Source organism: Pleurodeles waltl, chromosome 4_1 (assembly GCF_031143425.1).
Source record: "Pleurodeles waltl isolate 20211129_DDA chromosome 4_1, aPleWal1.hap1.20221129, whole genome shotgun sequence".
In the NCBI taxonomy this organism is placed as follows: Eukaryota; Metazoa; Chordata; class Amphibia; order Caudata; family Salamandridae; genus Pleurodeles; species Pleurodeles waltl.
In genome coordinates, this window is record NC_090442.1 from 67,210,667 (window position 1) to 67,238,135 (window position 27,469).

Consider the following 27,469-nt stretch of genomic DNA (forward strand, 5'->3'; position numbering starts at 1 on the left):
TAGAACCCAAGTTGGGAGGTGTGGTCTTCGCTAAAGCTTGTCCAGTGGCTAGGGGTCTTTTATTTGGCACTCTTTTGTCAGAGAACTATTTCCACGGTTACACTTATATGTAGGATTAAATGGATTATTTCTTCAGCAGAGATTAATGAAGATAGGTTTCTTTCTGGGCCACTCATTTTGAGGGGCCATGGCATCGAATTCTGGTTAGACAGGAGTCAAATTGGAGTAGATCAAGGCATGTGGCAGAATGGTCTAGAGCCGTGGTTTCCAACCTTTTTATTTCTGTGGACCCTCACTTTATCATTACTGGAACCCGGGGACCCCCACTGAATCTTAATTCGAATCCAGGGACCCCCCACAGAGTCATTACTGAAAGCTGGAGACCTAATCTGTTAGTATTATTTAATTTTCTACACTGTTGTGGACCCCCTGAGGAGGCTTCGCGGACCCCCAGAGGTCCCGGTCCCGGACTGGTCTAGAGAATCTACTTAAAAAAATGTATTTCATACCAGTCCCATGACAGATGGCACCTAAGATTAGCATAATCCTTGCCTCCGGTCCTGTCAATACCATGCTCTGTGTTCTAGTTTATGTGTCTGAAGACATGGAGGTGAAGATTATCCCACCAGATAGTTTTAGAATATTTTACTGCTTTGCTACTGAGATGATGCAATATAGTGTTTATTATATTGTTCATTATAATGTTGACTATTACCCGACAGTTGTTTTATAAGGTTTTGGTTTATGTGGACATGCAGTTTCTTTTATTTTTTTACTGGATCTTTTTTTTTTTTATATATTTTTATTAACAATTCGCTGTTTTACATTACACAAGTACATTAATGGGAACATCCTGTTCTTGTCATACACCATGTTTAAAAGATACATCTTTATATGAGACGTCACATATATATTGTGTCATGACTTATTGTTCATCTTGACCTTCATTTGATCTTCCTTATCTTCAGCACTAGTGTTCTAACGTTCCTGTCTTTGGGGGTCTTACTCACTGTTGTTCTGTGTTACCCTTTCATTTTATATGCCCTCATAACAGCTTTAACTCAATATTAAACTATGTACAAACTTGGTGGCTTCTTGTGGGTGTTTTTTGTGTTGGCTAGGGGAGGTCTCTCACTGAGGCCTTTATTATTAGGGGGACAGATGACCAACCTCGTACATTTTCCTTCTGCTTTTTGCGGTAGTATGTGACCAACTCCGCTCTGACCCCTGTATCATATTGTGGACTGCTGGTATACTCGTCTGAATTCTTCACTGGTGTTTTTCCCTCCCCAAGAGGTGGTTCTATTGGGCGCATCCATTATCTTAACTCTATACCCACTCAGGGGCCTGTTTCTGTTGGTACCGCATTGGGAGCTATTGGTCCTTTCACTATATCCTCCCAGCTCATCACTAGGTCTTCCCATTCTGGGGCTATGGGAGACTGTTGGATGCCTTTTGCTTCCTCAGCTTTAAGGACCTGTAATTCGGCCCTAGTCCATTTCGTGACGTCGCTTTTCCATTCAGCAAGCGAGGGGTGGCTAGGAGCCTTCCAACCCCTCGTGATCAGCCTTTTGTAGAGGGCCAAGGCGAGGTCTAGGAAGCGATTCCCAACCTTCCCTCGTAAAGTACCTGTTTTTAGGCCCAGTAGACATATATCGGGGGTTAACGGCAGTTCTGTGACATATAGCCTTGATATGATCGCTGTCACTGCCCTCCAGCCAATCTGTAACACTGAGCATTTCCACATCATGTGGTCAAAGTCTGCCTCACCGTCACCACATCTGGGGCATGTCCTAGGGGTCCCCCCATATATACGGAACAGTCGGTGAGGAGTAAGGTAAGTCCTATGTAGGTAGTTATATTGGATGTATTGCAAACGGGTGTTACGCGAGAGCGCCCAACCGTTTTCTCCCACCTCTCCTTCAGCGAATGCAGGGGATCCAGTGCAGTTTCTACCTGGGCCCGATATATTTTAGTGATCAAGTGGGGTTCTTCACCCGATGTCAACAGGAGATGTAACACTCTGTGGACCTTGGGCTCTGCATTAATCGTATCCCAGTGGCCTTTCAGAGCATGCACTAACCTCCTGAAAAGCAAGAATTGACCTTGGGGGACCCCCTTCCCTACTAGGTCAACAAAGTTCTTCAACACCCCTTCCTTGAAAAGCTCTCCCACCGTCCCTATTCTTGCCCCCGTCCACGGTCCCAGTCCCAGGCCCCCGGAACCTGTCCCCTTCGGGTCTACAACTAAGACCGACAGCGGTAGTGCCGGAGAGTAGGGTGGGCCCACTCCAACCCTTCTCGTACATCTCTTCCAGCATGTCATTGCAACATTAGTCATTAGGTTGTCTCCAAGGGGGGCGACCCTCCTCTCTATCATACGTGTTATCATTCAACCTGTGTCCAACAGACCATGGGAAGTAAACAAGTCCAGTTGTCCTTTGCCCACCATCCAGCCAGCCACCCATTGCAGTTGAGACGCCAAATAATATGCTTCGAAGTCAGGAGCCCCCAGTCCACCCACACGCGTCGGTCTGCATATAGTCGTCAGTGCTGTATGCCTGCGACCCTCGTCCCATATTAGCTCCCGGAGCAGAGCGTTCAATTCACGGAACCACGCCGGGGGGATCCATAACGGTAGGTTAGCGAAATAGTAGAGGAGGCGGGGAAGCATAACCATTTTAGACAGTGCTACTCTGGCCATTGTTGTTAGTTTCAGTGATCGCCAGAACCCGACCGAGGCATGCAGGGAGCGGAGCGTCCTACCTAGGTTACCGTCCCAGAGGTCGCCCAGTTCATGGAATATTTGAATGCCCAAATATTTAAAGGTCCGTGGGGCCCAGTTCACATCCCTCGGGCATGTTTCAGGGCAGTCTGGCAGCATGGGGAATACAAATGTTTTGCCTCGGTTAAGGCGAAGCCCCGACAGTTCCCCGAAGTCTTCCAGAATCCTCAGAGCCCACGGGAGACCACTGGTTCCATCTCTCAGATACATCAGAATATCGTCAGCGTATAGGGAGATAACATGCTTGTTTAGTCCCCATTCAATTCCTTTACCCATTCCCTCTTGTCGCAGCTGGGCCGCCAGAGGCTCAATTGCCAGGGCAAATAGCAGTGGGGATAGGGGGCATCCCTGCCTAATTCCCCGGTATACCGGGTATGTGTTGGATATTGTTCTGCCCGTCTTCACCCTAGCTAGCGGGGATGAATACAGCAGGTCCACCCATTCCACCCAGCCCTCCCCTAATCCCATTTTTATCATCACAGCCTTGAGGTAGTCCCACCTATTTGAGTTTGAAGGCCTTTTGGAAGTCCACCACAAGCAAAACCCCCGTAGGAGGCTTCTCTTCTTCTGGCATATATAAGATAGCAGAAATTCGCCTTAAATTTAACGAGGTGCTGCGGCCAGGGACGAAACCATTCTGGTCTGCATGCACTAATGTGGTTATAAGGGGGAGCAACCTGCTAGCCATGATCTTACTAAGAATCTTAAAGTCGCTGTTCAGCATCGATAAAGGACGAAAGTCAGCCACTGGTGCTTCCCTGTTTTTTGTTTTAGGGAGCGGCACCACCAAAGCCTCTCGCAGCGTGCCCGGTAGCTCCCCCCGGCGCAGAGCCTCCGCGTACACCTCCGCCAGCTGGGGTACCAGTAATGTCTTATATTTTTTATAAAAGTCCATTGGGAGGTCATCTGTACCGGGAGTCTTCCCGGAAGCCAACCGCGATATGGCCTCGCTTATCTCCTCTGCTGTCACAGGACCCCCCAGGCTATCCGTCTCTTCCGGGTTCAGAGTTGGGAGTGTGACTCGCTGCAGGAGGTTCTCAAAGGCCTCCGCCCCAGGTCGCTAGGTTTCCTGTACAGGTGCATATAATATTCCTTAAATGCTTCGTTAATTGGGCCTGGACTACGTCTGCAAAGTCCCTCTTTGTCTTGTACACTCATGATGGGCTCTCCACCCCCGCCTGGGTGCACCAGCCACGCCAACAGTTTCCCTGACCTACCTTCCTCTGATTGTGCTGATGCCAAGTATTTTTGTATGCTATGACATCTAAGCTGCTCCTTGATCCGGGAATGCTCTCTTCGGGCTCGATTATATTCCTCGTTCTCCTGAGCTTCAGGGTCCTGTCTCAATTCCCCTTCGTGTATTTTCTTCTCTAAGGTGGACAGTTCCATTTCAAGTGTGCGTTTCACCCCCACCGATTGACCCAGGCAGAAGCCCCTGGTCACCACCTTAAGTGTTTCCCATTCTGTGGCCCTAGATGAGGTGGATCCACTATTAATCTTAATATGTTCTGTCAGGTGGCAACGAAGGGTGTCTCTATATGTCTGATCTTCCAGCACCGCGGGGGACAGTCTCCATGATGGTATAGGGGGTCTGTCCTCCAAAACTCTTAGTGTCAGCAGCAAGGAATTATGATCTGACAGTGTGCGGCCAAGATACTCGGAATGGGTCATATAACGCGCAAGGCCCGCCGTGCAAGTCATTCTATCAATTCTAGTATGCAGCCGGTGGAGGCCTGAATAATACGAGTAGTCTCTGTCTTTTGGGTGTTGTTCCCGCCAGACATCCACCAGCCCCCAGGTGTCCAGCCATTCACAAAGCTTTTTGGCTATTCTAGTGGACACTGCACCCTGCAGTGGCGGGGTTGATCTGTCCATGTTAGTGTCTAGTATTGCATTAAAGTCCCCCCCCACTAGCAGTTCTCCTGTGCATTGGCGGGTAAGGTGGCTCGATAACCTAGTTAGGAAGGGGATCTGGTCCTGATTGGGGGCATAAATGCAGCTCATGACAATCGAAGTACCATGTAGTATCCCCTCCAATATCACAAATCTGCCTTCCCGATCCATATTGGATGAATCTATTATTAGCGGGACCCCGGCCCTGACCCATATCATCACCCCCCTTGCATAAGCTGAGTACTCCGTGGCAAACACCTGTCCCCTCCATCTGCGTCTCAGTTTCTCCGCCTTCCCAGTTACTAAATGGGTCTCCTGCAGCAGTGCCACCTGCACACCTCTTCTCTTTAAGTAGGAGAGGATTCTATGTCTTTTGGCTGGTGTGCCCATCCCCCTGACATTCCATGTTAAGAGATTGTAGTTTGCCATTTTAATATAGTAGTCTGATAGTAGTGCCCTTGGTTAACCCAGGCTTCCGGCTTACCCCTTCCCATGTTCAGACCTTTGCTACCGCCATACAGCGCTACCCACTTAGACAAGTTAACTTGTAACCGTAAACCCCAACTCCCCCACCCCAGGGCGACTACTAACCTGCAGGTAGCCTAGAAAATCACGCAACAGTACAACTTGTTCAAACATGTAGCTACAGTTCTCGCCAGTCAGTCTGACTGGACCAGCGAGATACTGGTTTGGGGGGTGGCCAAGTCCGGAGGGGCCTCATGCTCTCCTGTTGTACCACATCACCAGGTCCTCTCGCGCCAAGCTTATCCGAGTTCGTCAGCAGTTTGCGGTGTCACCCTGGGAGCACGTGTCGAGCAGCCCGAGTCCCCAGCCGAGGACACCACTGTATCATCTGAGTCCTCTCCTGAGCCCTCCGGGGGGGACACTCCACCACCCACCTGGGCCACCGCCTCCAGAGCCGCTCTCTTGCCTTTTTCTTTTTGCGTTTGTGTTGGTGCCAGCCTCGGGTGATTCCCGGGTCTCCGCGCCCCAGGGGCCCGGCGAGTCCGACTCCCAGCCACACCCTCACCAACAGACCGCCCCACCTGGGGCCCACGTTTCTCGAGCCATTCCCAAGCCTCTTCCGGAGTCTGGAGGAAAGTGGTTTTCCCCTCCAATATCACTCTCAGTCTGGCCGGGTACAACAACGAGTATTGAATCCCTTCTTCTCTGAGGGCCCCTTTGACTACTAGAAATGAGGTTCGCTTGTTCTGAACATCCAAAGTATAGTCCTGGAATAGCGTCACCTCTCCGTTTGCTACCTTAAACGGGCCCATCTCTCTAGCTTTCTGTATAAGAGTGTCTCTGTCCTTGTAATGCAGCAATTTGGCAATCACTACACGGGGTGGCCTGCCAGGGGCGAGAGGCATCGATGGCATCCGGTGCGCTCACTCCAGCGTGTAGAAGGGTGTCAGGCATCCGGGCGCAACCGTTGTACTAAACCATTTCTCCAGAAAGTCCACCATGTTGGCTCCTTCGGCCCCCTCGGGGAGGCCCACCACACGCATATTGTTCCTCCTGTTTCTCTCCTCCGCATCCTCGGCTCTTTGTTCAAGTCGCGCCACTCTGGTAGCCAGGGAGGTCACCTCGGCCGCTAGATCTTTTTGTTTCGGCCCAATGACTGCCAATGTGGATTCCGTTTCTTTGACCCTGTCCGCCAGTTTATGGTGGTCTGCTCTCAGCAGGCCTACCTCGACCGCTACTTGGTTGATATTGTGTTGTAGTGTTGTCTCTGTGTCTTCTATCGCCCCTAATATTTTTTCCAGGGTTTCCTGTACGTTGGATTGTGAGTGGGTCTGTTCTTCCATTTCTTTGCGCCCTGGCGGCATAGTGGGGTCCATGATTTTCCTCTTATGTCGGGCCTTGGAGGGCATCGGCCAGAAAGGGCGGGGGGCGCACACCCAGGGCGTAGGCCCGAGTCTATTCGCAAGCTCTCCTCCTTTCGTGGTCCCGTACCTCGGCGAGCGCAGGCCTGGTCACGATCCTCAGATGGGCGCCGGTCAGGCCCGCCCCGACCTCGCCAGTTATCCTCGGCTTTCCGTTACAGTGTCGGAGAATTCCGTGCCGTCAGCCCGTAGCTGATCACTGTTCTCTGGTGTGCTGGGCTTTTCGTTTGTTCCACTGTGTGCTTCGCACCCAAGATCACGTCTCGTCTAGTTCTGCCACAGTGCCATCGGGTCGTTTTCCCAGCGGCCCAAGGTCGTCAACACCCCGCAAGCCCCAGACTGGTCACTCACTCTCACGGGGTTGCATTCACCTCCTCAGGGTACTCTCAATGGTGTTAGCTGTTTGTTTAGGCGCATCCGCTGCCGCCCTGTTTTCAGTCCGGTCAGGTGTACTACATGCAGTGCTACTCACTTTCAGGGTCAGCGACGCTCCCCGGCTCCAGGGGCGAACAGTACATTGCCTATGTCAGGCGGTCTGGCAATTGCGACCACTGCCAGGGGGGTCCCCTTCCCGGGCGCTAGCACCGCCAGTTGCCTTGCTTCCACTCCAGTTTGGGCCAGGAGGTCAGTTCTGTCTTGGCGTCGAGGTCACCCACTAGGCTCGGCCTCTGTCTTCTCCTACTTGGTGGAGGTTCTGCTTCGTCCCCTATTTCAGCCACTCCGGTGACGGTCCTCGGGGGCTCACAGTCTCAGGGCCACCCGCCCCCTCCCATCGGCGCGGCAGCGAGCCCCCCCCAGTTCCGGGGTTACGCCATCAGTATCGTGTTCATTACCCCTGCCGGGGCCCCGGATGCACGTCCGCCCGCCGGCTCAGGCACCATCCAGGGTCGTCGTACGTCTGTTTTTCTTTTTTTTTCCCCCCCTTTTATTTCTTTTTGTTTCCTCTCTGTTTTGTTTTTTCCTTCCTCTTTTTTTTTTCTCTGGGGTGCTACCTTACTAGGGGCCCCACTGGGCTCCTCTGCGCCTCTTGTCATGCTCTTCGGGGCCAATCCTGGGGGCCCCGGTGTTCCACCAGCCAAAAAGACCCGCCCTGGGTCTCCACAAGGGGGCACAACCCCTCCGGGGCCCACCGGTCACCGCCGGGCTCTTCCGCCCTCCAGGGGACCGTGCGCAGCCCGGCGTCACTCGTGTCTCCCCCCGGAGGCAGTTTTCAGGACTCGGCTCCGCTCGCCGAGGGAGAGCCGTTCGGGACCTCCCTCCTGATTCCCGCCGTCCGCACACTCCCGGCGGCGGCTCATGTTCTCACGCGAGGTCCCGGCTTTGAGCAAAGGGACAGGCAGCCAGCCTTCCCCGCAAAAAAGAGCTGGGTCTGCGTCTCCCCACACCTCGGGCCAGAGCAGGGGCCCAGTCGCCTCCAGGACCGGCTCCCAGTTCCCCACCTATGCTCAGGCACCAGATCGCCCGGAGACGGCACGCTTTGTCATTGGATATGTGTCGGCCCCTCCGGAGTGAGGGGATTAAGCGTGCGCCATCTCCAGGTAGTTGGCCACGCCCCCCTATTTTTTAACTGGATCTTATAGTAAACACAGTGATGGATGAAAGTGTGAGATGGCTGTATGTACCTTGCATCAAAGAAAGGAGGGAGAGATGGTGGCTCACAGTGCTTTTATGGACTCAAACTAATTTACTTGGGTGCTGAATTGTTTTCTTGTAGTTCATGTTCCTTTTAGTAGGGTTGCTGTCAGTAAAAGCAATTAAAAGAGAGGGCATCATCCTTACCTCTGTGTCTTTAATAGAATTTAAACTTTCAGAAGAAAAAGGCTAGAAAAGTTTGCATTCAGGGTTATTTGGGCATTTGATGAGAGATGGATTGAAGGTTGAAAGACCATCTTTTCTGTTGAGGATGAGTCTTAGCTTTGAGGTTCCTGCTCCCATCATCACAAAGCAGTTGATGGGGTAGCAGAAGGCGAAAGATGCCTGGAACTAAATGAGGAAGTAATTGTTCAGTTCAGTGCACACCTTTTCTCTGGAGCTGCTTCTTATTCAAGCTAATTAACTTTTCTCAGATGCTCTCCAATAAATGTGGTTACTTTAGGGTAACATGGCTGCCACATTTGCTGTAGGGAGACCCATGCTTTCTAATATCAATCCATCTTTTGTGTGTTGATCTATTTCTGGTGATACTAACAACGTAAACTCTCAGCACTTTTATGTGTCTAAAATGTATTGCTACAGCAGGCATTTGATTTACATTGAGGATTGAGTTTAATGTCTTAACTGATTTGCTGTTGACGGGGCTTGAACTTGCTACCTTCAGATGCCTACATATTTACATAGTGACTGCTTATTTTGCCGGGCCATTGTTCCAAGTAATACAAGAACATATCAATGAAGTGAAGTATGTCGAAGTTTACAACAAATCTAACTATAAAAATCTAAAACAATATGATTATTATATCTCCAGTTCAAATAGTGGAAAGAGCCCTGCGTGAGATTATGTTTTGGGAAGCACTGAGGGAAGGCTCCTTGCCGCAAGACCTACGTGGGACTCTTTGGTGGTTATACGTAATCTTGGGAAGCCACCACATTGACTGTGCCTCCTATAATCCAGTTTCTCTGATTAATGCAGAAGCAAAGAACTGGGCTCAGGCACTACCAATTAGGTTGGACAAGGTGATGCGTTTCAGTGACATGATGGATTGCGATGTGGCCTGAGTAATTACTAGTGGCAGAGATTAATTCAAGCATTCCATCTCTCACTGTTGATTATACTTATTGTGTTTTCTTAAGTGGGACAGGTATGCCCAGACATGGGTACTATGCACACAGTGTTACTGGAACCAAGCTGTACCCAGCTGATAAACCCATAACTAGGACAAAACAAGTTCTGGGTTGTTTGTGTTCCGATTCAGGGAGGACTTGGTTTAGCAGTTTGGGCTGGACTGTACCTATTGGAGCAGGGTCAAGATTGATTTGCACATAGCTGGGTCCAAACTGAGGTGGCATGGTGTGCAAAATAACGATGGATTGGGATGCAGCCCCAGTGATTACTAGTGGCTGAGATTAATTCAAGGGTTCCATCCATCACTGTTTTGTATACTTATTGTGTTGGCCTAAGTGGGATGGGGATGCCTAGGCATGGGTCCTGTGCACACTGTGTCTCTGGAACCAATCTGTACCTGGCTGATGAGCTCCTAAGTAGAATGAAATTGGTCCTGGGTTGCTTATGTTCCAGTTCAGGGAGAACCTGGCTTGGCAGTTTATCCTGGTATGTTCCTAATGAAGCAGGGTCAATACTGATTTGCATATAGCTGTGTGTACACTGAGGAGTTACGGTGTGCAAAATAACAATGGATTGGGATGTGGCCCTAGTGATTATCAGTGGCACAGATTAATTAATTGTGAGAAGGTAGCCTCTTTCTAGCCTTGTTACCCCCACTTTTGGCCTGTTTGTGAGTGTATGTCAGGGTGTTTGTCACTGTTTTCACTGTCTCACTGGGATCCTGATAGCCAGGCCTCAGTGCTCATAGTGAAAACACTATGTTTTCAGTATGTTTGTTATGTGTCACTGGGATCCTGCTGGTCAGGACCCCAGTGCTCATAAGTTTGTGGCCTATATGTATGTGTCACTGGGACCCTGTCACACAGGGCCCCAGTGCTCATAGGTGTGCATGTATATGTTCCCTGTGTGGTGCCTAACTGTCTCACTGAGGCTCTGCTAACCAGAACCTCAGCGGTTATGCTCTCTCATTACTTTCAAATTGTCACTAACAGGCTAGTGACCAATTTTACCAATTTACATTGGCTTACTGGAACACCCTTATAATTCCCTAGTATATGGTACTGAGGTACCCAGGGCATTGGGGTTCCAGGAGATCCCTATGGGCTGCAGCATTTCTTTTGCCACCCATAGGGAGCTCTGACAATTCTTACACAGTCCTGCCACTGCAGCCTGAGTGAAATAACGTCCACGTTATTTCACAGCCATTTTACACTGCACTTAAGTAACTTATAAGTCACCTATATGTCTAACCTTTACCTGGTAAAGGTTAGGTGCAAAGTTACTTAGTGTGAGGGCACCCTGGCACTAGCCAAGGTGCCCCCACATTGTTCAGAGCCAATTCACTGAACTTTGTGAGTGCGGGGACACCATTACACGCGTGCACTACATATAGGTCACTACCTATATGTAGCTTCACCATGGTAACTCCGAATATGGCCATGTAACATGTCTATGATCATGGAATTGCCCCCTCTATGCCATCCTGGCATTGTTGGTACAATTCCATGATCCCAGTGGTCTGTAGCACAGACCCTGGTACTGCCAGACTGCCCTTCCTGGGGTTTCACTGCAGCTGCTGCTGCTGCCAACCCCTCAGACAGGCAGCTTCCCTCCTGGGGTCCAGCCAGGCCTGGCCCAGGATGGCAGAACAAAGAACTTCCTCTGAGAGAGGGTGTGACACCCTCTCCCTTTGGAAAATGGTGTGAAGGCAGGGGAGGAGTAGCCTCCCCCAGCCTCTGGAAATGCTTTGTTGGGCACAGAGGTGCCCAATTCTGCATAAGCCAGTCTACACCGGTTCAGGGACCCCTTAGCCCCTGCTCTGGCGCGAAACTGGACAAAGGAAAGGGGAGTGACCACTCCCCTGACCTGCACCTCCCCTGGGAGGTGTCCAGAGCTCCTCCAGTGTGCTCCAGACCTCTGCCATCTTGGAAACAGAGGTGCTGCTGGCACACTGGACTGCTCTGAGTGGCCAGTGCCACCAGGTGACGTCAGAGACTCCTGCTGATAGGCTCCTTCAGGTGTTAGTAGCCTTTCCTCTCTCCTAGGTAGCCAAACCCTCTTTTCTGGCTATTTAGGGTCTCTGTCTCTGGGGAAACTTTAGATAACGAATGCATGAGCTCAGCCGAGTTCCTCTGCATCTCTCTCTTCACCTTCTGATAAGGAAACGACCGCTGACCGCGCTGGAAGCCTGCAAACCTGCAACATAGTAGCAAAGACGACTACTGCAACTCTGTAACGCTGATCCTGCCGCCTTCTCGACTGTTTTCCTGCTTGTGCATGCTGTGGGGGTAGCCTGCCTCCTCTCTGCACCAGAAGCTCCGAAGAAATCTCCCGTGGGTCGACGGAATCTTCCCCCTGCAACCGCAGGCACCAAAAAGCTGCATTACCGGTCCCTTGGGTCTCCTCTCAGCACGACGAGCGAGGTCCCTCGAATCCAGCGACACCGTCCAAGTGACCCCCACAGTCCAGTGACTCTTCAGCCCAAGTTTGGTGGAGGTAAGTCCTTGCCTCACCTCGCTGGGCTGCATTGCTGGGAACCGTGACTTTGCAAGCTACTCCGGCCCCTGTGCACTTCCGGCGGAAATCCTTCGTGCACAGCCAAGCCTGGGTCCACGGCACTCTAACCTGCATTGCACGACTTTCTAAGTTGGTCTCCGGCGACGTGGGACTCCTTTGTGCAACTTCGGCGAGCACCGTTTCACGCATCCTCGTAGTGCCTGTTTCTGGCACTTCTCCGGGTGCTATCTGCTTCAGTGAGGGCTCTTTGTCTTGCTCGACGTCCCCTCTCTCTGCAGGTCCAATTTGCAACCTCCTGGTCCCTCCTGGGCCCCAGCAGCGTCCAAAAAAGCCAAACGCACGACTTGCGTGTAGCAAGGCTTGTTGGCGTCCATCCGGCGGGAAAACACTTCTGCACGACTCTCCAAGGCGTGGGGGATCCATCCTCCAAAGGGGAAGTCTCTAGCCCTTGTCGTTCCTGCAGTATTCACAGTTCTTCAGCCTAGTAAGAGCTTCTTTGCACCAACCGCTGGCATTTCTTGGGCATCTGCCCATCTCCGAGCTGCTTGTGACTTTTGGACTTGGTCCCCTTGTTCCACAGGTACCCTCAGACAGGAATCCATCGTTGTTGCATTGCTGATTTGTGTTTTCCTTGCATTCTCCCTCTAACACGACTATTTTGTCCTTAGGGGAACTTTAGTGCACTTTGCACTCACTTTTTAGGGTCTTGGGGAGGGTTATTTTTCTAACTCTCACTATTTTCTAATAGTCCCAGCGACCCTCTACAAGGTCACATAGGTTAGGGGTCCATTCGTGGTTCGCATTCCACTTCTGGAGTATATGGTTTGTGTTGCCCCTATGTTTCCCCATTGCATCCTATTGTAACTATACATTGTTTGCACTGTTTTCTAAGACTATACTGCATATTTTTGCTATTGTGTATATATATCTTGTGTATATTTCCTATCCTCTCACTGAGGGTACACTCTAAGATACTTTGGCATATTGTCATAAAAATAAAGTATCTTTATTTTTAGTATAACTGTGTATTGTGTTTTCTTATGATATTGTGCACATGACACTAAGTGGTACTGTAGTAGCTTCACACGTCTCCTAGTTCAGCCTGAGCTGCTCTGCTAAGCTACCATTATCTATCAGCCTAAGCTGCTAGACACCCTATACACTAATAAGGGATAACTGGGCCTGGTGCAAGGTGCAAGTACCCCTTGGTACTCACTACAAGCCAGTCCAGCCTCCTACATTGGTTGTGCAGCGGTGGGATAAGTGCTTGAGACTACTTACCACTCTTGTCATTGTACTTTTCATAAGAGAAAAATATACAAAACAAGGTCAGTATATATACACATAGCCAAAAAGTTTTGCATTTCCTCTTTTCACTCTTTTCTAAGTGCTGAAAAGTACTTCTAAACTTTCAAAAAGTTCTTAAAAGTTTAAAAAGTTTTTTCTGTCTTTCCAAAAAGTTCTGAAAACTTTTTTCTCTTTTTCTATCACTTTAACTCTCTCTAAAAAATGTCTGGCACAGGCAAAAATGTTGAACTGTCCAAACTTGCATATGATCACCTTAGCTGGAAAGGAGCAAGGAGTCTCTGCATAGAGAGAGGTTTGAGTGTAGGGAAGAATCCTTCCTTAGAACTGTTAATTAATATGCTTAGAGTACAGGATAAGGCCATAAGTGCCCAATCTGTAGAAAAAGTAGCTAATGGTTCTCAATCTGATCCAGGGACTCCCCCAGGAAAAGGTTCAGGAAAGAAACTTCTCAGCCTGCCCATTACTAGACAGTCTAGCATAGTTGGTACAGAGGTTGAATCACACCATACTAATGGTGTGCTCTCACATTATACTGGTAGCCAAGCTGTTAGGGTGCCCTCTGTAAGGGACAGGTCTCCTTCTGTTCATTCCCATCACACCTCTGTATCTAGAAATGTCCCTCCCACCCACCCTGATGACAGATTGTTAGAAAGGGAGCTCAATAGATTGAGAGTGGAACAAACCAGACTGAAGCTCAAGAAGCAACAGCTGGATTTGGATAGACAATCTTTAGAAATAGAGAGGGAAAGACAGAAGTTGGGTTTAGATACCCATGGTGGCAGCAGCAGTATTCCCCATAGTCATCCTGCAAAAGAGCATGATTCCAGGAATCTGCACAAGATAGTTCCCCCTTATAAGGAGGGGGATGACATTAACAAGTGGTTTGCTGCACTTGAGAGGGCCTGTGCTGTACAGGATGTCCCTCAAAAGCAGTGGGCTGCTATCCTATGGCTATCATTTAGTGGAAAAGGTAGGGATAGGCTCCTTACTGTGAAAGAAAATGATGCCAATAATTTTACAGTTCTTAAGAATGCACTCCTGGATGGTTATGGCTTAACCACTGAACAGTACAGGATAAAGTTCAGAGAGACCAAAAAGGAGTCTTCACAAGACTGGGTTGATTTCATTGACCATTCAGTGAAGGCCTTGGAGGGGTGGTTACATGGCAGTAAAGTTACTGATTATGAAAGCCTGTATAACACAATCCTGAGAGAGCATATACTTAATAATTGTGTGTCTGATTTGTTGCACCAGTACCTGGTAGACTCTGATCTGACCTCTCCCCAAGAATTGGGAAAGAAGGCAGACAAATGGGTCAGAACAAGGGTGAACAGAAAAGTTCATACAGGGGGTGACAAAGATGGCAATAAGAAGAAAGATGGTGAAAAATCTCAAGATAAGCATGGGGATAAGGGTAAAACCAAAGATCCCACTTCAAATCTTAAACACTCTTCAGAGGGTGGGGATAAAACAAATTCTTCCTCTTCTTCCCAACCTGCACACATTAAAAAGCCTTGGTGCTTTGTGTGTAAAAACAGAGGCCATAGGCCAGGGGATAAGTCCTGTCCAGGTAAACCCCCTGAGCCTACCACCACTAATACATCAAGCTCTAGTGCCCCTAGCAGTAGTGGTACTAGTGGTGGGACTGCTGGCAACAGTCAAGCAAAGGGTGTAGTTGGGTTCACTTATGGGTCCATAGTGGAAACTGATGTAATCAGTCCCAAGACAGTTTCTGTCACACCTAGTGGCATTGGCCTTGCCACACTGGCTGCTTGTCCCCTTACAATGGATAAGTACAGGCAGACAGTTTCAATAAATGGTGTTGAGGCCTTGGCCTACAGGGACACAGGTGCCAGTTTCACTTTGGTGACTGAAAACCTAGTGCCTCCTGAACAACACATCATTGGACAACAGTATAAGATTATTGATGTCCATAACTCCACTAAGTTTCTTCCCTTAGCTATAATTCAGTTTAGTTGGGGTGGAGTTACTGGCCCTAAGCAGGTGGTGGTATCACCTAGCTTACCTGTAGACTGTCTCTTAGGTAATGACCTAGAGGCCTCAGGTTGGGCTGATGTAGAGTTTTATGCCCATGCAGCCATGCTGGGCATCCCTGAGGAATTGTTCCCTCTCATTTCAAGTGAAATGAAAAAGCAAAGGAGAGAAGGCCTGAAAACTCAGGATCCCTCTCCATCAACAGGTAAAAAGGGTATCACAGTATCCCCTAACCACCCTACCATTCAGGATACTATTCCTGTGGTGGGAGAAACCTCTCCTGGGGTGGCACCTGTTCCAAGGGAATCATCAGCTGGCAAAGCTGGACTCCCTGAGGTGGAAGTACCTCTCTGTGGGATAACTAACATTGGTGAGAAAAAGAGCACCATTTTAGTTAACATGGAGCATCCCTCCAACCCTCCCAGAGAAACTTTAGTGCAGAAACCCTGCACTACCTCACAACACTTAGGACAGCATCCCTGCCCTAGTGTGGAGCTCATAGGACAGCATCCCTGCCCTGCTCCAACTCAAGAGAAACAGCATCCCTGTTCTCTCTTCCAGCCAGATGGACAAAGTTTTTGCCCAGCTATGGCTTTTCTGAGACAGCATCCCTGTCTGGCATTTCCATCACTACAAATAGGTTCAGTGGACAATTCCCACTGCTCTAAACTAAAACTTACTGATAGAAACTCTGAAAATACATCTTCACATTGTTGGTTAGCTAAAAAACTTCAAACAGGGTGGTTTACATCCCCACAGGGAAGTAACCATATAGTGGATGATAAAGGGAGTGACCAGTCTATTGCAGAGCTACTCTCTACTTATCACCACTTAGACAATAAAGTCTCAACTGGCCAAGGTTAGCCTTATTGTCCTTCGTTTGGGGGGGGGTTGTGTGAGAAGGTAGCCTCTTTCTAGCCTTGTTACCCCCACTTTTGGCCTGTTTGTGAGTGTATGTCAGGGTGTTTGTCACTGTTTTCACTGTCTCACTGGGATCCTGATAGCCAGGCCTCAGTGCTCATAGTGAAAACACTATGTTTTCAGTATGTTTGTTATGTGTCACTGGGATCCTGCTGGTCAGGACCCCAGTGCTCATAAGTTTGTGGCCTATATGTATGTGTCACTGGGACCCTGTCACACAGGGCCCCAGTGCTCATAGGTGTGCATGTATATGTTCCCTGTGTGGTGCCTAACTGTCTCACTGAGGCTCTGCTAAGCAGAACCTCAGCGGTTATGCTCTCTCATTACTTTCAAATTGTCACTAACAGGCTAGTGACCAATTTTACCAATTTACATTGGCTTACTGGAACACCCTTATAATTCCCTAGTATATGGTACTGAGGTACCCAGGGTATTGGGGTTCCAGGAGATCCCTATGGGCTGCAGCATTTCTTTTGCCACCCATAGGGAGCTCTGACAATTCTTACACAGTCCTGCCACTGCAGCCTGAGTGAAATAACGTCCACGTTATTTCACAGCCATTTTACACTGCACTTAAGTAACTTATAAGTCACCTATATGTCTAACCTTTACCTGGTAAAGGTTAGGTGCAAAGTTACTTAGTGTGAGGGCACCCTGGCACTAGCCAAGGTGCCCCCACATTGTTCAGAGCCAATTCACTGAACTTTGTGAGTGCGGGGACACCATTACACGCGTGCACTACATATAGGTCACTACCTATATGTAGCTTCACCATGGTAACTCCGAATATGGCCATGTAACATGTCTATGATCATGGAATTGCCCCCTCTATGCCATCCTGGCATTGTTGGTACAATTCCATGATCCCAGTGGTCTGTAGCACAGACCCTGGTACTGCCAGACTGCCCTTCCTGGGGTTTCACTGCAGCTGCTGCTGCTGCCAACCCCTCAGACAGGCAGCTGCCCTCCTGGGGTCCAGCCAGGCCTGGCCCAGGATGGCAGAACAAAGAACTTCCTCTGAGAGAGGGTGTGACACCCTCTCCCTTTGGAAAATGGTGTGAAGGCAGGGGAGGAGTAGCCTCCCCCAGCCTCTGGAAATGCTTTGTTGGGCACAGAGGTGCCCAATTCTGCATAAGCCAGTCTACACCGGTTCAGGGACCCCTTAGCCCCTGCTCTGGCGCGAAACTGGACAAAGGAAAGGGGAGCGACCACTCCCCTGACCTGCACCTCCCCTGGGAGGTGTCCAGAGCTCCTCCAGTGTGCTCCAGACCTCTGCCATCTTGGAAACAGAGGTGCTGCTGGCACACTGGACTGCTCTGAGTGGCCAGTGCCACCAGGTGACGTCAGAGACTCCTGCTGATAGGCTCCTTCAGGTGTTAGTAGCCTTTCCTCTCTCCTAGGTAGCCAAACCCTCTTTTCTGGCTATTTAGGGTCTCTGTCTCTGGGGAAACTTTAGATAACGAATGCATGAGCTCAGCCGAGTTCCTCTGCATCTCTCTCTTCACCTTCTGATAAGGAAACGACCGCTGACCGCGCTGGAAGCCTGCAAACCTGCAACATAGTAGCAAAGACGACTACTGCAACTCTGTAACGCTGATCCTGCCGCCTTCTCGACTGTTTTCCTGCTTGTGCATGCTGTGGGGGTAGCCTGCCTCCTCTCTGCACCAGAAGCTCCGAAGAAATCTCCCGTGGGTCGACGGAATCTTCCCCCTGCAACCGCAGGCACCAAAAAGCTGCATTACCGGTCCCTTGGGTCTCCTCTCAGCACGACGAGCGAGGTCCCTCGAATCCAGCGACACCGTCCAAGTGACCCCCACAGTCCAGTGACTCTTCAGCCCAAGTTTGGTGGAGGTAAGTCCTTGCCTCACCTCGCTGGGCTGCATTGCTGGGAACCGTGACTTTGCAAGCTACTCCGGCCCCTGTGCACTTCCGGCGGAAATCCTTCGTGCACAGCCAAGCCTGGGTCCACGGCACTCTAACCTGCATTGCACGACTTTCTAAGTTGGTCTCCGGCGACGTGGGACTCCTTTGTGCAACTTCGGCGAGCACCGTTTCACGCATCCTCGTAGTGCCTGTTTCTGGCACTTCTCCGGGTGCTATCTGCTTCAGTGAGGGCTCTTTGTCTTGCTCGACGTCCCCTCTCTCTGCAGGTCCAATTTGCGACCTCCTGGTCCCTCCTGGGCCCCAGCAGCGTCCAAAAAAGCCAAACGCACGACTTGCGTGTAGCAAGGCTTGTTGGCGTCCATCCGGCGGGAAAACACTTCTGCACGACTCTCCAAGGCGTGGGGGATCCATCCTCCAAAGGGGAAGTCTCTAGCCCTTGTCGTTCCTGCAGTATTCACAGTTCTTCAGCCTAGTAAGAGCTTCTTTGCACCAACCGCTGGCATTTCTTGGGCATCTGCCCATCTCCGAGCTGCTTGTGACTTTTGGACTTGGTCCCCTTGTTCCACAGGTACCCTCAGACAGGAATCCATCGTTGTTGCATTGCTGATTTGTGTTTTCCTTGCATTCTCCCTCTAACACGACTATTTTGTCCTTAGGGGAACTTTAGTGCACTTTGCACTCACTTTTTAGGGTCTTGGGGAGGGTTATTTTTCTAACTCTCACTATTTTCTAATAGTCCCAGCGACCCTCTACAAGGTCACATAGGTTAGGGGTCCATTCGTGGTTCGCATTCCACTTCTGGAGTATATGGTTTGTGTTGCCCCTATCCCTATGTTTCCCCATTGCATCCTATTGTAACTATACATTGTTTGCACTGTTTTCTAAGACTATACTGCATATTTTTGCTATTGTGTATATATATCTTGTGTATATTTCCTATCCTCTCACTGAGGGTACACTCTAAGATACTTTGGCATATTGTCATAAAAATAAAGTATCTTTATTTTTAGTATAACTGTGTATTGTGTTTTCTTATGATATTGTGCATATGACACTAAGTGGTACTGTAGTAGCTTCACACGTCTCCTAGTTCAGCCTGAGCTGCTCTGCTAAGCTACCATTATCTATCAGCCTAAGCTGCTAGACACCCTATACACTAATAAGGGATAACTGGGCCTGGTGCAAGGTGCAAGTACCCCTTGGTACTCACTACAAGCCAGTCCAGCCTCCTACATTAATTAACTGTTTTGTCTACATGGTGTGAGGTGCTCCAGCACCCTCAAAATAACCATGCTGGAGTTCAGAAAATGAGTGAGGAATAAAGATGCTTTTAGATTTTGTTTTCATCTCTCCTTTAAAGGCAGAGATCAAATGTCAGGCTACGTCTTCTGATAAATTGCTGCTTATTCTTTTAACATCGAGACTGGTGTTTACATTTATTTCTCAGACTCGAAGGTTAGAGGGTTGTGTAAACTAAGCAATCTGACAATCTTGACAATCTTTTTAGGGTACAGGGAGTGCAAAAGGAAAGTCTGTCATATCTCAATATTTGCAGACACACATTTAAATACATGCAAATGAACTACACAAATATTTCAGAATACATCAACAGTTAAGAATGCACAAATGAAACACTTTTTTAATTTTGAAGTCAGATGGAAACAAAGATTTTCATAGGATCAAAACAACAATACACTTTATGTGATGTGCAAGCGAAAACATTTTCGGAAACTTGATTTCTACATATTGTTTCTGCGCAGTTCTATCAGCAAAACTGTAAGACAGTGTGAATTTTGTGGCCATTTCAATGGAGAATGTGCTGTCTGTAAATGACAGTGTGCTATCACACTATGATCTGAGGCAGCGGGCTCCAAGATGGCACCTCATACGCTTACCACTTCCCTGCTGAATGGCCATGACTTGTTTAGAACACTTCATTCTTTGTGTGATGCTTGGATTTTTCACAGTCCCTATGACTTGAGTGATGCAACGCTGACTTCAGCACCCCCTCTGATCATTGTTCCAGCGCTGCTGTTTTTCTGCATACGTAATGCTCAGAAGGCACATGCTGGCCCAGGTGTCTGACCCAGAAGACTGATTTCAAACACTTGTTGCTCAGTAAGGAAACATTCCCGGTGGGTGGGAGAGCTTGTCTGACGAATCATAAAGTGTGAGGCTCTGACTCACGTGTGAGATTACAAAGCCATTGTTTCAGGTTTCCAAGAACTAAAGAGTCTATGGACCATGCTCGTCTTTTTCTCTTTTGTTTAAGGTATGATGCTGCTGTGCATGTGTGCGCGGTAAAGAGAAATAAACCTGTGGTGGCTGACGTGGGCTGGGAAGTGTTTAACTGTCTAGTGCAGAGGTCTTCAAACTGGGGGGCGGGCCCCCCTTGGGGGGCCTCAAGTGATCCCAGGGGGGGTGCCAAACTCTGGCCAAAAGAAATATTATGCAGATAACATGCCTTTGTTTTAAGCAGAAGCATGTTATTGCAGTTTTAAAAAGATAACAGTACTGAACTGCAATGTTTAAATAGGTTTAGACCTATTTAAACTTTGCCATCTTTCTAAAATAATTGTGAAAAATTCTGAGGGGGGGCCCAATGTTTTTTTTTTTCAACTGGGGGGGCGCAGCATTAACAAGTTTGAAGACCACTGGTCTAGTGCCTGCTTGAGGGATTGCAGATATGAGGAAGTGTCTTTGTCCCTTAATTGTCTGATGGAGAAACGCCTGCAGATCGTGGCAGAGGGTTTACAGGTTGGGATGAGGGGATGCAGGTACCAGCCAGGGATGTCCAATGATTTCCATCACTGTTACCCTGATCCACCTCTCCAGGGGAGGTACATTTTCTCCCATCACAGTGAAGATTTGAAACACTCTCCCAGTCCATTTTCTAGTCCTAAATCAGCTATTGCCTTTCTGCAAAGCTTTAAAAACCTGGCTATTTTCTTGCTACTTTTCGCTAGTTTGGCACCCTGCGGCCCTCCCCTTCTGTTTCTCTAATCTCTTAGCACCAGGGTACTTTTTAGGCAATAACACACTTTACTTTCATGACATTTACATTATATTGCCCAGCAGAGGATGCACAGATCCAAAGGCGTGAAAGTGCCATGTGTTGTACAGTTACACGGCTGCAATGATATCTGTGCAGCATCCCACTTAGGATGATGTGCTTTGCTTTCAGCACAAAGCCAAGGACTGCTAAGTGTCTGAATGAGATGATACAGCAAGGCCTTTTACTTGTAAAAGCATGCAATACATTTCATAGAAAGTAGCACTGTCCAAAGCCAGGCTCAACCTTTAAGAGATTTCTAGGCCCGGGTGATATTTCCTTCACGCTACTGTAATTTTGTGTAATTTGCGACATTCGCCATTACGTTTGTCATGCAAAATGCTTGAGATTATGTCATTACACCACACTGCATAGATGAGGCTTTGTTTGGATAAAAATCCTATCGCAGGAGCGGGGTAAGAATGCAAATGATCCCAAGGCGAACAGATGTTTTTCATGTCAGATGATATTTAATGGGGGATTTTTTAGCTCAAAATGTTTCCTCATGCCAAAAATGGACACAGGGACAGATTTTATGCATAAATAGAGTGCAGCATGCAGCAGCCGGCATTTTACGTATTAGTCCGTCAACTCTTTTTTTAAGGAACTCTCCATCTCACTAAGACATCAGTAAAGTGCTCTGGGTGGCTCCCTCAGGTCCAGTATTGGTTTATTGACACGCTTTCAGTGCTGCAGACACTAAGCACAGTTCATTGCATCTCAAGAACATCAAAGCCTCTCCTGTGCTGATGAAACACATCCACGCCTGCACATCAGTAGCAGTCATGACCCACTGCAGAATGTGATATGTCTGAGTACATTTGAATGAACCAGGACCCCGTGACATGCCCGAGGACCCCCTGACATGCCTGAGGACTGCCTGGCATGAATGTGAACCCATGAAAATGCCTCAAGACCCCTGATAAGAAGGAGGACCCCTGACATGCTTGAGAACCCTCTGACATGCCAAAGGACTCCTGACATGAACGGGACCCTGTGACATGCCTGAGGACCCCCTGACATGCCTGAGGATCTTCTGACATGAATGTGGACTCCTGTGACATGCCTGAGGACCCCCTCACATGAATGATGATCCCTGACATGGCTGAGGACCCCCTGGATTGCCTGAGGACCCTCTGACATGCCTGAGGTCCCCTGACATGAATGATGATCCCTGACATGCCTGAGGACCCCCTGACATGAATGATGATCCCTGACATGCCTGAGGACCCCTGACATGCCTGAGGAACCCCTGACATGCCTGAGGTCCCCTGACTTGTTTGAGGACCACTAACATGATTGAGAACCCTTGACATGCCTTAGGACCCCCTGATATGAAGGAGGCCCCCTGACATGCCTCAGGTTCCCCCTTACATGCCTGAGAACACTTACATGAATGAGGACCCTGTGACATGCTTAGCGGTCTCCTGACATGCCAGAGGAAGTCCTGCCATGAATGAGGACCCCTGAAATGCTTGAGCACCTCTACCATGAATGAGGACTCTCGACATACTTGAGGACCCCCTGACATGAAGGAGGTCCCGAGACATGAATGAGGACCCCAGACATGAACGAGGACCACATCATGCCTGAGGACTCCATAACAAGAAGGAGAACCTGTGACATAAATGAGAAGCCCAAATTGCCTGCGGACCATCTAAAATGCCCGAGCACTCCTGACATGCATGAGGATTCCCTGACATGAAGGAAGACCCCTGAGGAGGTAAAGGAAGTAGGGCTCGGAAAAATCACAAGAGAGCGTTGCTTCCAGCGAAGAATGTGGCAATGTGGAGAAGGTGTGCTAAATAACCCAGTGAAAAGTACAGCAGGCTTGGTGGCTGGCACCGTTCACTGACCAGAGGTGTGTCAGAGTGGATGGTGATAGTTTTATTCTGCTCAGTGCCCTGGTGGTAGCAGTTGTAGCTCTACGCTGCACCACAGGGATCATGTCATACCCACCACCAATCTCTGCGCCCATCTTCTGTTTGTCTGCCTGCTAGGTACCCCTGCCCCTCACTGCCTTTTTCTTTGTCAAGGTGGGGTCAATCAAAAGAGGGGGCAAAAGCGGTCTGTGAGAGCAGGCTCTGGAAGCTATAGCTAGGGCATTAGTGATACAGAAAAGGGCCTGCAGGGTAGCAAGTATGAGTAGAGGCACCATGGGTCCTGAAAAGCTGTGGCTCTAGAGAGGGGAGGAGCTGCAGTGCAACTGGGCATGCATGGCGAGGCTGGATGGTGTGGTGGTGGTGGTGGAGGTGATATATGTCCTCACTAGAACCTTGAACCACGGACCGTCCCAGGACACAGCGCTCCTGGCTGGACCACTTCCAGCCAAGGTGCTAGATACGGAAAAAGGGCATGGGAACAACAGCTGCAGACATGTCAACCTCTAAAAAAAACTGTGTGAGAGTAAGGAAACTGGAGAAGCAGAGGCCTGGGAAGGGGCAGAGCCTTGACCCGATTAACCCACCCTAGCCAAGAAAGTGCTCTTGGAGGGGCAAGCTATTGGCATGGGAGGATGGGTTTGTGCAGGTCACTGCCTGTGACTTCAAGAGCTGCCACTGATGTCCTGGAGAGATTGCACCACCCCAATGAGATTAACTATGCTTAGCTGCCGCACAATGTGAGTTGCAAATGCTGGCTGCAGCGGTTTTCAAATCACATTGTCTGCCACTGTGTGATATTGGTTCCTCCCCAAGTGACTGTGTGAAAGAAGCCAGTGCTTTGTGACACAAGATGGTACCATGTGAGTTGGCAGGATAGCAGCTGGAAGGATGTGTGATGCAGCGACTTCCTGTTTAAAGTCCATTTCCCGTGATATGGCACCAGTCCCGAATCTTAGAAAAGGTTTGGGCCTTCATAGTGTCTGTCCATTTACACCGTGCTTGCCACACACCCCATGGATAAAATTATGGTAAAGAGTTCTAAATCAGAAGTGGTGCTTATAATACTGGCAAAGGGGCAGATCTGCTAGCTACTTGTGCACAGGCCTGGTGTGTGGAAAACATTGTGACGCAAAAGGGTTAATTAGCTCAGGCAGTGTTGATGAGTTAAAATGCATGCAGAAAATCTGTACACCACACTGCTATAGAAGATGAGCTTGTAACGCTTGAGTTTGCCATTCCATAGACACAACTGTCTGCCAAGGTGCTGTGTTTACTGTACCAGGCCGAGCATGTGGATCATGGGTGACATACTGATGAGGTCGTACAAACCCCGAACAAGCCTGGGATTAGCTTCAAAGCCCATGTAGGATGATTCATTGGTTCCAGTGAGAGCATCCTGGGTTAGAGAAAACACTGAAAACATCACGAGAATCACTTGTGTGCGAAAGGAACATGATGTTGTGTACGCCAGGTTTTAATGTATAAAAAGGAAGGGTGCAGATGCCCCGGTGAATCTCACAGACAGAGTTGTGCAAATCTGCTGCCCCAGCTGCACCATCCCTGGGGGGGAGAAAGCGAGGTTGTCGCAGGCTCCCCAGTGCCATCTACTGAGTTCAGTCCTGGAGTTAAAGGCCCAGATTCTCCTGCTGTATCTTGATTTACAGAATCATTATAGTGCTTTTGATTGCTGCATTGTGGGTGATTCAAAACTGTTTCTTTCTTGTGCATAAATATATATGCATCTGTTCTGCTACTGGTTAACTATCATGGCCAACATTTATATGCTTGTGCTAGTGTTTTATTAAAGTCATGTTGTATCAGCTACATGTGTGTGTTGCTGCTTACTGAGTATCCATATTGTTTGTACCTGGTTGATATTGCTTGGGTTGGGTCCCGCCAGCCAGCCCAATACACTACTCAAAGACATTGCCAATATTCAGAGAAACTGGCACCAGTTGCAGGTTTCTAAGCATACAGCTGGAATTGTCTTTTTACACTTTTTGACATTGCTAGTTTCCCAATTTGAAATTGTAAACTAAGGAGAGTATAAGCCTACACCGGGGAAAGCAAGTAGACTGTGAAATTGCATATTGTTTTCTTTTTTTATGCTGGAAAATATTTTCCCTTTGGAAAGACTGCTTCTACTTCACATTAAAGAAGTTTGTTGTGGATTGGCTTTTCCTATATGTTCACGAAGGTTAATAGTGTTTCCTTCTCTTACATGTCCAAGTCATTTTGGGGTGTTCTGAGCTCCTTCCCACAGTTAAAAGGATTTTTAGTACTGTTTTGATGGGCCACAGCTCCAATAATTTCCAGGGTGGCAATGGGTTGGAGAAGGGTTTGGAGTACCAGAAACTGATGGGTTAGTGAGTGTTTACAAGCTCATGGAACAAATCACACCATGACCTATCCATTTCCCACATTTTGGGCAGAATTTACGTTTGCGTAATTCAACACAGTCGTGGCGCACTGTATTGCAGCCATATTTCATGGACATCTGGTAGGTGTAATTGGAGTCCTGTTCTGCATAAAAACTAAGGGGAAGATTTAAGAAAAGTGGAGCTGCACCTACTGCAGCACCACTTTCCGTGTGCCCCTTAGCGCCCCCTACCGCCACCATGTGTGCGCCTTATTTAAAATGCAGTGCACCATGGCGCAGGGTAGGGGGTAATTGTGTAATTCTTTTATGCTTTTGATGTACTTTGGAGGCGTAGCGCCAACGTTTTGGCACTACTCCTGCAGAGTACATAGGGGCCTATCTGAGCAGACGTTAAAAGGGCTGAAAATTATGGTACAAGGAAATCTCTTAGATTTTGTTATGCCATTTTTTTGGCCCCCCCAACAGGGGAATGCCCCCCTTGCATGCATGATGCCTGGCGCAAGGGTTTACAAAGTGGCGCAATACGTGCATTGTGCCACTTTGTGAATATGGTGCGGGGTAAATGTCATTTTAGTGCCGCCTTAACGTACAAAAAATGATGCTTCTATGGCGCTAAGGTGGAGCTAGGGGCTCTTAAATCTGCCCCGAAGTTTTATGGGAGATAATGATTTCAATGGAAGTCAACAAGGGAAGAATAACCTGATTTGTTGTGCTAATATTCCCTCCCAGTCCCCAAATACTGCCAAATATATACAACACTGCTGCATGGAATGTGACCCTGTAACATACAGATTACACCAAACATTCTGAAATGGTCACTCAGCACACCTATCTGAGCTTGAACCTACCTACCCAATGGCATGTTTAATGCAGTGCAAACCCCACAAACAAATAAATGAACCAATTTTTCACTTAACAAGGTGACTTTTCACTTATTTTGTGTCAAATGAGCTAAGACAGAGCATTGCTTTTCTGAATGATGCCTTGGCCCTGAGATACATCAAGGCACTACTGGGGCAGCTACCTAGTGGTCCAGTAGGAAAAGAGCACCCGACGACCCCTAAAAGCATCGAAAATGACATCACTGCCCATGGTGTCCCCACTCCAAAGAGAAAGACTCTTGTCAGTCATGTCATCACGTCAGTGTACGATTGGGCACAGGCCTCTGCAGAGGACACTATCTGGAAAGTGTCATTGTGCCTTGGGTAATTGATCGAGGTAATTTCAAGGTAAATGAGCCACTTCATCTGAACATTCACCTTCCTAATGCAGGAAGTCATCGAGGAGCAGATGCAATGTTGTAATAGATATGAGGGGTATTAGTGACAGTAGCCGAGAGTCATACAGACCCAGCATTGGCAAAGCCAATAAGCGTCTGTAAAAAATATGACTATTGGTTGAGGGGGGATGAGAACCCACCTCAAATCATAATCAAAATCCATGTCATGGTGAACCACAGAAATAATTAAATAAACCTGTGCTTAACCCTCTGGAAGCTTGGCATGAAAGCAGTCAGACTTACCTTGCAGGGCTTGTGTAAAGTATTTAGTCAGCACTCAAACAGTAATGAAGTAAAATCACGACACAAGAAAAAATCCAAACCTATTTAAAAAAAATAGAGTATATTTTTTATAACTAGAATGCCACCCAAATGACAAAAATCTAATACGTGGAATCGGAGATATGAGTTTCTAAAATGTTAGGTAAAAATAGAAGAAGAGGTTTGTAGTGCTAACTGCAGATATAGGTCATCATTATGACATCGGTGGTAAAAACCGCCTACCACTGCAGTGACGGCCACCAAAATACCGCCACCGTGGCTACCATCTGTCCGCCATATCATGAGCAATGCCTGACTTATGCCACAATAAAGGCGGAAATCCGGCAGTGTTCATGGTGGTGGACGGTGGTAAGCTGGCGCTGCTACCACCAGCACCGCCACGCCAGTAGAACACCGCCAGCCATATTATGACAAGTAATACAGCCTTGTGGTGTTCTGCTGGTGGGGCGCTGCTGGTGGTTGCAGCGACCCTTCCCGTTCCCTGCCGGAAGACCTCCTCGCCCAAGGTAAGTCGGGCTTCCAACAGGGGAGGGGCGTGGGAGAGTGGGGTGTCTGAGTGTGTGCATGAATGTCTGAGTGAGTGTGTGAATGCGTCTGTGGGTGTTGTGTTGTTTGCGTGGTTG